Consider the following 12,885-nt stretch of genomic DNA (forward strand, 5'->3'; position numbering starts at 1 on the left):
TGCAATAATGGTGTGATCTAACTTGTTACACAGCTCAGGGACACTGGTACCTCTGGAGACCCTACCAGTAATCCAATTTGCATAAAACCCCATAGGATATAAATTTTTAATTCTAATCAGTCATCCTGAAAATCATTAACTATTTTCTAACTTAATTCTTTTAAACTTGTTATTCTAAATAACATTTTAGATGAGTTTAGGTAACTCTATTTTGTAACATTTGATATATACATAAGAACATATAGGACATTTATTCATATTGTGAAGCATAAGAACATATATATCATTTATTCATATTGTGAAGCATAATAGTAAAATACCTAGGGACTCCTTCCCAACCCTTCCATGTAACCACTATTCTGAATTTTATGTTTATCTTGCATTATTTTTTTATGCTTTTATTAATATGTATATCTGAAGATATACTTAATATCGCTTGGCTTTGAACTTTACAAAAGTGATATCATAGTGCATACCATCTTTTAACACTCCTTTTTTTTTATGATTGAGTCATGTCCTATGTATGGTCGTAGTTCTTTTTCACTGCTTTATAATATGCTGTGAATACACCACTAAAATTGCTCTCCTGTCCATGGATAGTTGCATTGTTTCCCTTATATTATTACAAGTTTTTCTCTTTTCTCTTTTTATATTTATTTATTCATGACAGACACACACAGAGAGGCAGAGACATAGGCAGAGGGAAAAGGAGAAGCGGGCTTCCTGCGGGGAGCCTGATGCAAGATTGATCCCAGGACCCTGAAATCACAAACTGAGCCAGAGGTAGATGCTCAACCACTGAGCCACCCAGGTGCCCCTATGAGTTTTTCTATAATAAATTATCATACACTTGATGAACATAAATGAATTTCTCAGGTTTATATATCTAGAAGTAGATTTGGATGGATTTATGTGCAGAAAAGCATGTTCCAAGTGGTTGTGCCAGTATGTTTTTATATAGCAGTATGTGAGAATTTGGAACATCTGGCATCTCCTGGCTTAATTTTTTGGCAATATGGATGTGAAGTTGTATCTCATGTATATTTTATTTGCATTTTCCTGATTCCTAATGATGAGTATCTTTTAATAAGTTTTTTTTTATTTAAAGTTTTTTTTAGGATTTCCCTGTGAAATATCTGTTTATGTCTTTTATTATTATTGGAATTCTGTTGATTTTTAGTAACCTATAACATTTCTTTATATACTTGATGCAAATTCGTTTTCAGTGATTTCTTGAAAATATATTCAAGTTTTGACTTGTCTTCACTCTATTATGTCCTTTGAAAAAGAATTTAAAGGAATGAAATTTATCAATCTTATGTTTAGTGATTTTTGTCTTAGCTTAAAAAACCTTTCATATTCTGAACTGAAGATAGTTGTCCTTAGTTTATCTCTGAACATTTTAGTTTTTTGCATTTTAAATTTTTAATCAACTTAAATGATTTTGTGTGTATCATGTGATCAGTCCCCCTAAAAATAAATATCTCCATACCTCTGATTAGAATAGTCCTTTTTTTTTTTTTTAAGATTTTACTTATTTATTCGAGAGAGAGAGAGAGAGAGAGAGAGAGGCAGAGACATAGGCAGAGGGAGAAGCAGGCCCCATGCAGGGAGCCCGACGTGGGACTCGATTCCAGGTCTCCAGGATCATGCCCTGGGCTGAAGGCAGCACTAAACCACTGAGCTACCTGGGATGCCCTGATTAGAATAGTCCTGCATTTATATAGTGATCTGATTTATAAGGGCATCTCTATTAGCAAGTTATCATAAATTTATGAATCTGTGATTTCTTTATATTATTCCATTGCTCAATGTTCCTATCCATGTATTAACACCAGACTCTTCATATTCAAAAATTGTTGCTTTCTAGTGAGCAAATCTACTTTATTGCATTTCATTAGAGGCAGTTTGGCTAACTTTTGACCCTGTTCTTCCATCTGTATTTTCTAATAAATATGTCAAGCTTTTAAAAATATTTCAAAAATTCTGAAACTGCCTAAAGATCTCTGTACCTAAAAATTTTCAGAAAATTGACACCTCGTTGGCATTCTATCTTTCCATCCATAAGCATGGTTTTATCTCTTTTGGTTTAGATATTTTCAGTTTTATAACTGTCTCCACAAAAACATGAAATATGAATATTTAGGTTTGTTCTTGGATACATATTTCGTTCTATAATGAAATCTAGAAATTTATTTTTAAAGCATTTATTTTTGCCTGGGATAAACCTAACTTCAGTTTAGGTTATCTTTTTTATGTGCACCTGGTCAGACTCCTTGTTATGAGACTGAAGTATATGCTTCTTATGTGCTTTTCTAGTTTGGGTATCAAGGTTATACTGACCTCATTAAATGACTTGGGATTTTCCTTCTAGTCTCTGGAGAAGATTGTGGGAGTTACTTTCTCTACCTTGTAACATTGTAAACTGACCTAAAAAAAAAAATTTAAATACAGTTTTTTTTTCTTTGTAGGAAGATTTTAAAATATAGATTCAATTAGTTACTGATTAGAGAATAATTCAAGCTTTATATTTTCCTTTCACTCTGTTTTGGGATTGTTTTTCTAGGAATTCATCTAGTTTTGTTAGTGCTATCAAACATTTTCTACTAACTTGCCTATGGAAATCTACGTTAAGTTTTTACTTCATTTAATGAGCTTTTTAAATTAAAAAAAATTAACTTTTTTTTTTTAACCTCTCACTTTAGTTTTGCTCCATTAGTCTTTTATAAGAAGTTGCTTTTGCCTTTGCTAATTTTTCCAGTCTTTACTATGGCCATCATTCTATCCTTGGGTTTATTATATTTTTTCTTAATTTATATATCTAATTCAATGATAGCCTTTTTCCAAATATTACAATATTTATACTCTATGTTGCTCCCAATATAATCCTTTTCCTACATACTTCAGATAGTGATCTGTGGTAACTTGGTGTTCCCATCCCATCGTCCATTTTGTATTTTATTATTTTCTTGATCTATGAATTACTAGTAGAACCTAACTTCCAATTTTTGATAATTTTTAACTTAGTTGGACAAGATGTAGACTGTGTGATAGCTGTTTGCCTTACTATCAGGTTTTGGAGGCTTGAGACTATACAAACAATATGTATTTTTTTTGTTGTGTATTGACAGAGTCAGTATTTAGTGTTGAAAGATAGGAAGCTTATAATCGTTTATTCTTGTAACTTATTTTTATCTTTAATTGAAGTATAGATTATAGATGATAGTTTCAGGTGTACAACCTAGTGACTTGATATTACAAAATGCTCACCATAAGTGTAGTTATATCTCACCATACAACTTTATTACAATCTTACTGACTTTATTCCCTTGCTGTATTTCTCATCAGTATGTCTTATTTTATAACTTGAAGTTTGTACTTCCTAATCCCTTTCATTTATTTCATCTATCCCTCCTCCCCTCAACTCTGGCAACCACCAGTTCTGTGTATTTGAGTCAGTTTCTGGTTTTGGTTAGTTTGTTTCTTAGATTCCACATATAAGTGAAATTATATGGCATTTCTTTCTCTGATTTTTACCTAGCATAATACTCTCTAGGTATATCTAAACTGTTACAAATGGCAATAGTTCATTCTTTTTTATGGCTGAGTAATATTTATCTGTGTGTGCGCGCGCGTGTGTGTATACCACATCTTCTTTGTCCATTCATTTATTGGACACTTAGACTGCTTCCATATCTTGGCTATTGTAAATACTGATGAAATAGGGATTCCTGGGTGGTGCAGCGGTTTGGCGCCTGCCTTTGGCCCAGGGCACGATCCTGGAGACCCGGGATCGAATCCCACGTCGGGCTCCTGGTGCATGGAGCCTGCTTCTCCCTCTGCCTGTGTCTCTGCCCCCCCCCCCCCTCTCTCTGTGTGACTATCATAAATAAATAAATAATTAAAAAAAAGAAATATAAACATTTAAAAAAATACTGATGAAATAAACATGGGGTAAATCTAACTTTCTGAATCAATATTTTCATTTATTTTGAGATGGGGGAGCAAATACCCAGAAGTGAAAATATTGGGTTATGTGTTATTTCTATTTTTAATTCTTTGAGGAGCCTCCATACTGTTTTCCATAGTGACCATATCAATTTACATTCCCATAGGTAATGAGGGGATGTGTATGAGAGGTCCCTTTCTCCACACTTTTGCCAGCCCTTATTCCTTCTTGTCTTTTTTGATACTAGCCATTTTTACTGGTGTGAATGATAGCTCATTGTGATTTTAATTTGCAAATCATTAATTAGTAATACAGAGTATCTTTTATTTGGCCATCTGCAGGTCTTTTTTCTTTCTTTTTTTTTTTTTAGACAACTGTCTATTCAAGTTTTATGTCCATTTTTAAATTAGATCATTTCTTTGGGTAAATATCTGCTAGTGCAATTGCTGGGTTGTACAGCAGTTCTATTTTTTTTTTTTCAGCAGTTCTATTTTTAACTTTTGTGAGGAACCTCCATACTGTTGTCCAGGTTGGCTGCTCCAGTTTTTGTTCCCACTAACAGTATACGAGGGTGATTCTTTCTCTGCATCCTCACCAACCTCTGTTTCCAGTGTTAATTTTAGCCATTCTGGTAGGTTGTGAGGTGATACCTCATTGTAGTTTTGATACGTATTTTCCTCATCAATGATGTTGAGCATCTTTTCATGTGTCTGTTCACCATCTGTATGTCTTATTTGGAAAAAATGTCTATTCATGTCTTCTATTTTTAAATTACTCATTTTTTTGGCTATTGAATTTTATAAGTTTTACATGTATTTTTGATACTTTTTATCAGATAATGTCACTTACATGAGAATTAAAGAGTGTACTTGTGATGAGCACCAGGTGGATTGTATGGAAGTGTTGAATCACTATTGTACACGTGAAATTAATATGTTTTATATCAAGTAATAGGAATTTAAATAAAAACTTAAAATCTTTTTTTGAGTTGTAAAAGTACTTTATATACATTAGATATTAACCCCTTATTAGAGTGGTCATTTGCATATATCTTCAGACATGAGGCTACTTTTTGTTTACTGATGTTTTCCTTCACTGTGCAAAAGCTTTTTGGTTTGATGCAGTCTCAATAGTTTATTTTTGCTTGTTTCCCTTGCCTGAAGAGACCAAACCTGAAAAATATTGCTAAGGCTTATAGCTTGTCCAAGAGTTTATTGCTAATGTTGTCTTACATTTAGATCTCTAATCCATTTTTTAAATTTAAATTCAATTAGCCAACATATAGTACATCATTAGTTTCAGATGTAGTGTTCAATAATTCATCAATTACGGATAACACCCAGTGCTCATCACATCATGTACCCTCCTTACTGCCTATCACCCAGTTACGCCATCTCCCCACCCATTTCCCTTCCAGAAACCCTGTTTGTTTCCTATAGTTAAGAGTCTCTCTCTCTCAAAAAAAAGTCTCTCATGGTTTTCCTAATCCATTTTGAGTTTAGTTTTGTGTATGGTGAAAAAGTAGTCTAGTTTTATTCTTTTGCATGTAGCTGAGCAATTTTTCAAACACTTTTTTATAATGATTGTCTTTCTCCATTGTAAATTCTTGGGTTTTTTTGTCCTAGATTAATTGACCATAATTTCATGGTTTCACTTCTGTTCCGTTGATCTAGGAGTCTATTTTGTGCCAGAACAATACAGTTTGATTACCATAGCTTTGTAGTAAAGTTTGAAATGTGGGTTGTGCTACCACCAGCTTTGTCCTTCTTAAGATTGCTTTGGCTATTTTGGGTCTTCTGTGATTACATACAAATTTTAGTATGTCTTAGTTTTGTGAAAAATAGTACCAGTATTTTAATAAGAACTGTGAATCTGTAGATTGCTTTGAGTAGTATAGGCATTCTCACAATATTTTTCCAACCTGTGAGCATGGTATAGCTTTCCATTTGTTGTGCCCTCTTCAGTTTCTTTAATGATAGCTTATTTTTAGAGTACAGATTTTTAACCTCCTGTGGTTTACCTATATTTTTTTCAGTGCAATTGTAAATGGAATGAATGTCCCTTTCTGCTCACACATTAGTATATACAAACAAATTTCCATATATTTTTGTAGCCTGCAACTTTATGGAATTAGTTCATTAGTTCTAATAACATTTTGTGGCATCTTCAGAGTCTCTTTTATATATCATGTCATCTGCAAATAGTGACAGATTACTTCCTTACCAATTTGGATGCCTTTTAATTTTTGTTTGATTTCTATGGCTAGGACTTCTAGTACTATGTTGAATAAAAGTGGTAAGTGAATATCCGTGTCTTGTTCCTAATCTTAGAAGAAAAACATTCAGATTTTCATCATTGTGTATGATGATAGCTGTACATTTCTTATAAATGGACTTTATCATGTTGAGGTATGTTCTTTTCTATACCAACTTTAAGTTTTACAAGGAATGGATGTTGCATTTTTGTCAAACTTTTTTTTTTTTTTTTGCATCTATTGAGATGTGATTTTTACCCTACATTTTGTTAAAGTGCTGTATCACATTGACTTTGTAGATACTGAACTATCTTTGCATTTTAGGAATAAATTCTACTTGATGGTGGTGAATGATCATAACATATTTTTGAGTTCAGTTTGCTAATATTTTAAGGATTTTTGTAACTATGATCATCATGGATATTGGTCTGTAATTTTTTTGGTAGTGTCTTTGGTTTTTATATCAGCCTAATACTGGGCTGGCCTTATAGAATTTAAGCATTCCTTCCTCTTCCTCATTTAAAAAAAAAATACTTTGAAAATCCTATGTATTAACTCTTCTTTAGATGTTTGATAGGATTCACCTCTGAAGCCATTTGGTCCTAGATTCCTGTAGGAGTTTTTTTGGTTACCAGTTCAACAGCCTTACTAATAACTGGTCCATTCCATTCAGATTTTGTATTCTTAATTCATTCTTGGATATGTTTGTAGAAATTTCTCATTTTTTTCTAGGTTATCCAACTTGTTGGCATATAATTTTTCATAGTTGTCCCTTATGATTGTGTATCTTATGTCAGTTATAACTTCCATTTCTGACTGAGATGAATCTTTTTTCATTGACGCATCTGACTAAATGTTTAATGTACACTTTATTTTTTTAAAAAATGGCTCTTAGCTTTACTATTATCTTCTACTTTTTTCAGTCTCTGTCCCTTATTTCCACCCCGATCTTTATTTCTTCTAACTTTGGGTTTGTTTTTTGCTTTGTTTTGTTTTTAGTTCCTTTAGGTGTATTGTTAGGTTGTTTATAAACTTCCTTCTTAGAACTACTTATACTGTATCCCAAAGATTTTGAACAGTCACATTTCCATTTGCATTTGTTACCAGGTATTTCCTCTTACATTTCTTTGTTAATCCATTAGCTGTTTAGTGGCATGTTGTTTAGCCTCCATGTGCTTGTTCCAGATTTTTTTTCCTTGTATTTTTCTAGTTTAATATTGTTTTGCCCAGAAAAAAAATGCTTAATAGGTTTTAATCATAAATTTATTGTTTTTTAGCCTAATAGGTGATCTATCCTGGAGAATATTCCATATATACCTGAAGAATGTGTCTTCCTCTATTAGATGGTATATTCTGTATATGTCAATCCATCTGGTCCAAGGAGTGTTTCAAAGCCACTCTTCTTCTTGTCTTTATAGATGATCTAGCCATTGATGTGAATGTGGGGTTAAAGTAGCCTACTATTTTATTACTGTCAATTTCTCCATCAATATTCATTTTATGTATTTAAGTGTACCAATGTTGGGTGCATAGATATCTACAATTGTCATATCCTCTTATTAGATTGATTCCTTTATCATTATGTAATGCCCTTTGTCCCTTTACAGTCTTTGTATTAAAGTCTATTTTGTTTTCTAGAAGTATTGCTACCCCAGCCTTTCTTTTAATTTCTATTTACATAGAATATCTTTCCTTGAAATGAATATCCTCCACTTTGAGTCTGTATGTTTTTAGGCCTGAAGTGAGTGTCTTGAAGGCAATACATAAATGGGGCTCTTTTTAATTCATTCAATCACTAGATATCTTTTGATTTGGAGCATTTAGTCTGTATACATTTAAAGTATGGTGGGTGAGAGGCCCAGCTTATAGTTATTGATCCCGTCAAGTGCCCCCCTCAGAACACTGGGTGTTATACTATATGTTGGCAAATCAAACTTCAATAAATACATATATTAAAATGATAATAAAAATTAAAAAATTAAAGTAAAATAAAATATAAACAAATAAATAGTTATTGGTAGGTACATACTACTTGCCACTTCATTGTTTTCTTGTTTGCCTATAGTTCTGCTGTTCTTTTTGTTCTCTTGTGATGATTGAGAACTTTCTTTAATGTTATGTTTGAATTCCTTTCTCTTTCCTCGGTGTATCTATTATATGTCTTAGGTTTGTGGTTACCATGATGCCTATATAACCTCCAGTGTGTATAATAATCTATATTGCTTACTCCCCTTTTCCACATTTTGTATATATCATGCTATATTTTATATCTATTTTGTGAATAACTTAACAATTTAGATATAATTTTTCCTACTTTTGTCTTTTAACCTATATATTAGCCTTGTAAGTGGCCTACCACCTATTGTATGTTTGCTTTTTTACCAGTGAAATTTTTTCCTTACATAATTTTTGAACTTTTATTTATGGCATTTTCTCCACCTAAAGAATTCCCTTTAACATTTTTTTTTTTGTAAGGCTGATTTAGTGATGATAAATGCCTTCAACTTCTGTTTAGAAAACTTTTAACTTTTCAATTCTGAATGCTAACCTTCCTTGGTAAAGTATTCTTGGTTCTGGGTTTTTTTTCCTTTTAGCACTTTGAATATCATGGCACTCTTCTGGCCTGCAAAAATTTTCCTGAAAAATAAGCTGACCTCTTTATAGAGTTTCCTTTGTATGTAACTATTTACTTGTCTCTTGCTGCTTTTGAAACCTCTCTTTATCATTATTTTTGCCATTTTAATTATTTCATAACTTGACATAGACCTCCTTTGGTTCATTTTATTTAGGGCTCTCTGTGTTTCCTTCCCCAGGTTAGGGAAGTTTTTAGCTATTTCTTGAAATCTTCTGCCTCTTTTTTCTCCTTTTGGGACCCCTATAATACAAATGCTACCAAGCTCAATGTTATTTTTTTATCTTTCTATTCAGTTAGGTTGTTTTCTATTACCATGTCTTCCAGATCACTGGACGTTTTTTTTTTTTTTTTTCCATCTTCTAATGTTGACTTCTCCAGTGTATTTATTTCAGTTGTTCAGGTCTGATGTGTGATCTTTGTTGAAGTTCTCACTGAGTTCATCCACTCTTTAAAATACAGTGAGTATATTCATGACCATTACTTTGAACAATTTATCTGGTCTCCATTTTATTTAGCTCTTTTTCGTGATTTGGTCTTTATTCTTTGTTTGGATCATATTGTCTTCTCTATTTTTTGTCTGTGTTACAATGTATTAGGTAGATCAGCTATGTGTTCTGGTATTAAAAGTAGTGGCCTTACGCAGAATATGTTCTGTGGTGCCCAATAGTGTGATCTCACCTAGTCACTAGAGCCAGGTGCTCTGGGGCTGTCTCCTGTGTGCTTTCCTGTTTTGGCTGGACCAGAACTGCTGTCGGCATGCTGGTGGGCAGGACTAGCCCTCAGCCCAGCTATTTGTAATGATTGGCTGCAATGGTTACATGTGCACTGGTAGACAGGGCTTGTGAGGTGAGTGAGAGGCCCAGCTAATAGCTACTGCCAGCATGCTGGTTGAGTGGGGTTATCTCCCCTCCCACAGCCACCTAGGAATAGCTGGGGAAGGGGAGATCCTGGTCCTGAATGAGGCTGCCTGCCAGATGTGGCATGGAAGGAGCTGTTCTGGGAGGGGTACCTGCCCGGATGGGTGCTTTGCGTGGGGCAAGTCTTCAGGAGAATGGAGAGGCAGGCAAGTGGTACTATCAAGGTAGATAGTATCAAAACTAGCTCCCAGAAGTGCCCAGCCACTTAAACTGAAGAAGAGCAAGAAAAAATGTTACCTACCAGCCCTTCCGTTCCTGGAAAAAGTTTCTGTAGATTCCTACCCCTCTGGTACATGTGCTAAGATTAATCAACAAGTATCCTTCACATATATCACAGGTGCTTTTTAAACAGTGGCTTCTATGTTGGATCTCAGGCCACGTGATGCAGTATGTTTGCTCTTCAAGAGCACAGACTGTTTCCTACAGCTCTCTGGCTCTTCTACAGCTAAGCCTTACAGACTTTTTCAAATACAGACAGATGAAGTGGTGGTGGTGGTGGTGTGTGTGGCAGGGGGTGGGGGGTGCGGGAGGGCTCATCTTCCTAGTTCAGGACCGCAGGACAAGAAGTGCCCAGTATGGTGTTTTATCCCCTAGCTGCTCCTCATCTGTGATATCCCTCCCACTTGTGGGTTGTCATACTGGGGGTTTGGCTCCTGAGCCATCTTTACCCTTTCTATCCTTATCAGTGTGGCTTATTTACCTCTCTGGCTGTGGGAGAGGTGTTCTGATAATATCAGGTCATTTTCAGAGTGAATTATATTACATGTAGTTGTTGCCTGAGTGTGTCTATGGGAGAAGGCAAGCTAAGAATGCCCTTATTCCACCATCATTCCCTGATTTCCTTCCTGAGCTTTGGTTTTAAGTTCCTTATATGCTTGAATATATGTTCTCTAATTAGTAAATTATGTCTGATTTAAGTTTATCAATTAGGTTATTCAACTCTTAAAATTTTGTCTGTTTGACTTTGACTTTAAGTTTTATGTCTGAATAATTGTTCTTCTGCAGGGTTTTTTCCCCCCCTCACTGCCTGTTAAACCTAGCTTCTTTAGTTGAGGATATATCTCAATTAAATCTCAAATTTTATAATGTATATTTTATCAAGTAGATACCAACAACACTTAAGTGTTTATTACTGAGCCCTGACTGTACATGTTGGAGGAGCTTTAGATGGTGTGATTTCAAGGTCATCAACACGGTTTCCATCTTCCTTCTATACTTTCCTATTTGTGCTCAAAACAGAGCCTATGTTTAAGTTCTGCTTTCCATGAAATTTTAGATCTTTATTTTCTTTCAGATACTTTGCCTTTCTTCAAAAAGACCTTTCCTAACTACCGCCAGCACTGCAGTAATTACTCACTACTTCATTTTTATTTAGTTGATTATTTATCACCTTATTATCCTAGTTCTCTGCACAGTACTTCCTGCAGAGAAATAATACTGTCTTCTATTTGTTTTCTGTCTTTCCACATGAAAACATAAGACCCACAAGGGTAAATATTCACACTATAATTCCACAGTTTAGAAAGATACCTGGTATACAAGAATTTTTCAATAAATTTATCAAATTACTGAACAAATATAAAATCTGCATATTAAAAGATAAATACTTGTCTACTTGTCATGTTTACATGCAAAAATAGGATGTGTGGATTATGATGACAAGGCCAAAACAGACACAAAAATTCAGGAAAGCAAATACCCCTTAACCTATCATACATTGATTAGATGAAATACAAGTCATCCTGAGTAAAGGCTATGGGCTTTCACAAACTTATTCTAAGAACAGCTATTAAAGTTGTATAGGAGGGAGAAATATGAATGAACTATAGTATATAAAACTTTTTGCCCGAGACCAGGAGTTGAGGAACAAAAAAATTTTGAAGTGATCTAGAAACAAGAAATTTATAGAAACATGCCCTGCTTTGAGCCTAGAAATTGTGACACAAGCTAAAAGGATTCTTACCTCTACTACAGTGCATCTACTCCTGTAGTATAATAAAAGAAGGTTACTGAATTGACCAGTGACCTATGAAGCCAAAATCAGTAGCCCACCATGACCATCAGCATCGGGAGTGGGAAAGAATATCAGTGCAGCAAATCCTATCTGTCTTATCAGTGTTACTATCAGCTAAGCAGGTGATTACTAAATGTAGGAAGAAAAAGGCTATTGTTTCTATACTCTCAAGACTTACCAGGAATTCATTAAACCAGCAGAGAGGGATTTGAAAGTGATGAGATTCCACAGATTCTGTTTCCTCATGGTTATCATGACCCTATTTTCCCTTCAGGCTGGGAGGCCTTGGCAAACATCTGTTACATTCATGTTTTAAGAAAGTCTGCTCTTCTTAATAATACATAATGATCCAAACAGCTGGGGTGCCTTCCTCAATAAAAGCCACAATTCTGCTGTTGTCTCTTCTTCCTTTACTAATCGCCTCATTGTTGATGAGAAATGTCACCAGTAGATTGGAAAAAGGCATCATCCATCTTGCAGCTGTGTGCATGATCTCTGTTCTCATTGGTAGTTTACCAAAGAGCATATCACCCAAGGTCGGCCAACAGAGCATGGGACTTATCCCATTAAACTGAAGAATTTAACTTATATTCCTGGAAAAGGCAGTATTTTGTTATGTCTTAGTCTTATGACTACATTTATTTTCAGTTTTATGGAGCTAGAATTGACCTATAGCACTACATAAATTTAAGGTGTACAGCATAATTTGATTTATACATGTGATGAAACATCACAATAAATTCACATCCATCTCAGATACAACAACTTTCCTAGTAAGAAATGAGAGTTCTTGATCTTTTAACAACTCTTAAAAATATAAAGTGGGCAGCCCGGGTGGCTCAGTGGTTTAGCGTTGCTTTCAGCCGAGGGCCTGATCCTGGAGACCTGGGATCCAGTCCGGCGTCGGGCTCCCTCCATGGAGCCTGCTTCTCCCTCTGCCTGTGTCTCTGCCTCTCTCTCTCTCTCTCTCAACCTCTCTCTCTCTCTCTCTCCCAATCTCTCTCTCTCTCTCTCTCTCATGAATAAATAAATTAAAAAATATATTTGAAAAAAATATGATTTATCAGTTAACACTGATACATATGATTCTACATATAAGTGAGTTCATTATACTAT

This window comes from Vulpes vulpes, chromosome 13 (genome assembly GCF_048418805.1).
Source record: "Vulpes vulpes isolate BD-2025 chromosome 13, VulVul3, whole genome shotgun sequence".
NCBI classification, from domain to species: domain Eukaryota; kingdom Metazoa; phylum Chordata; class Mammalia; order Carnivora; family Canidae; genus Vulpes; species Vulpes vulpes.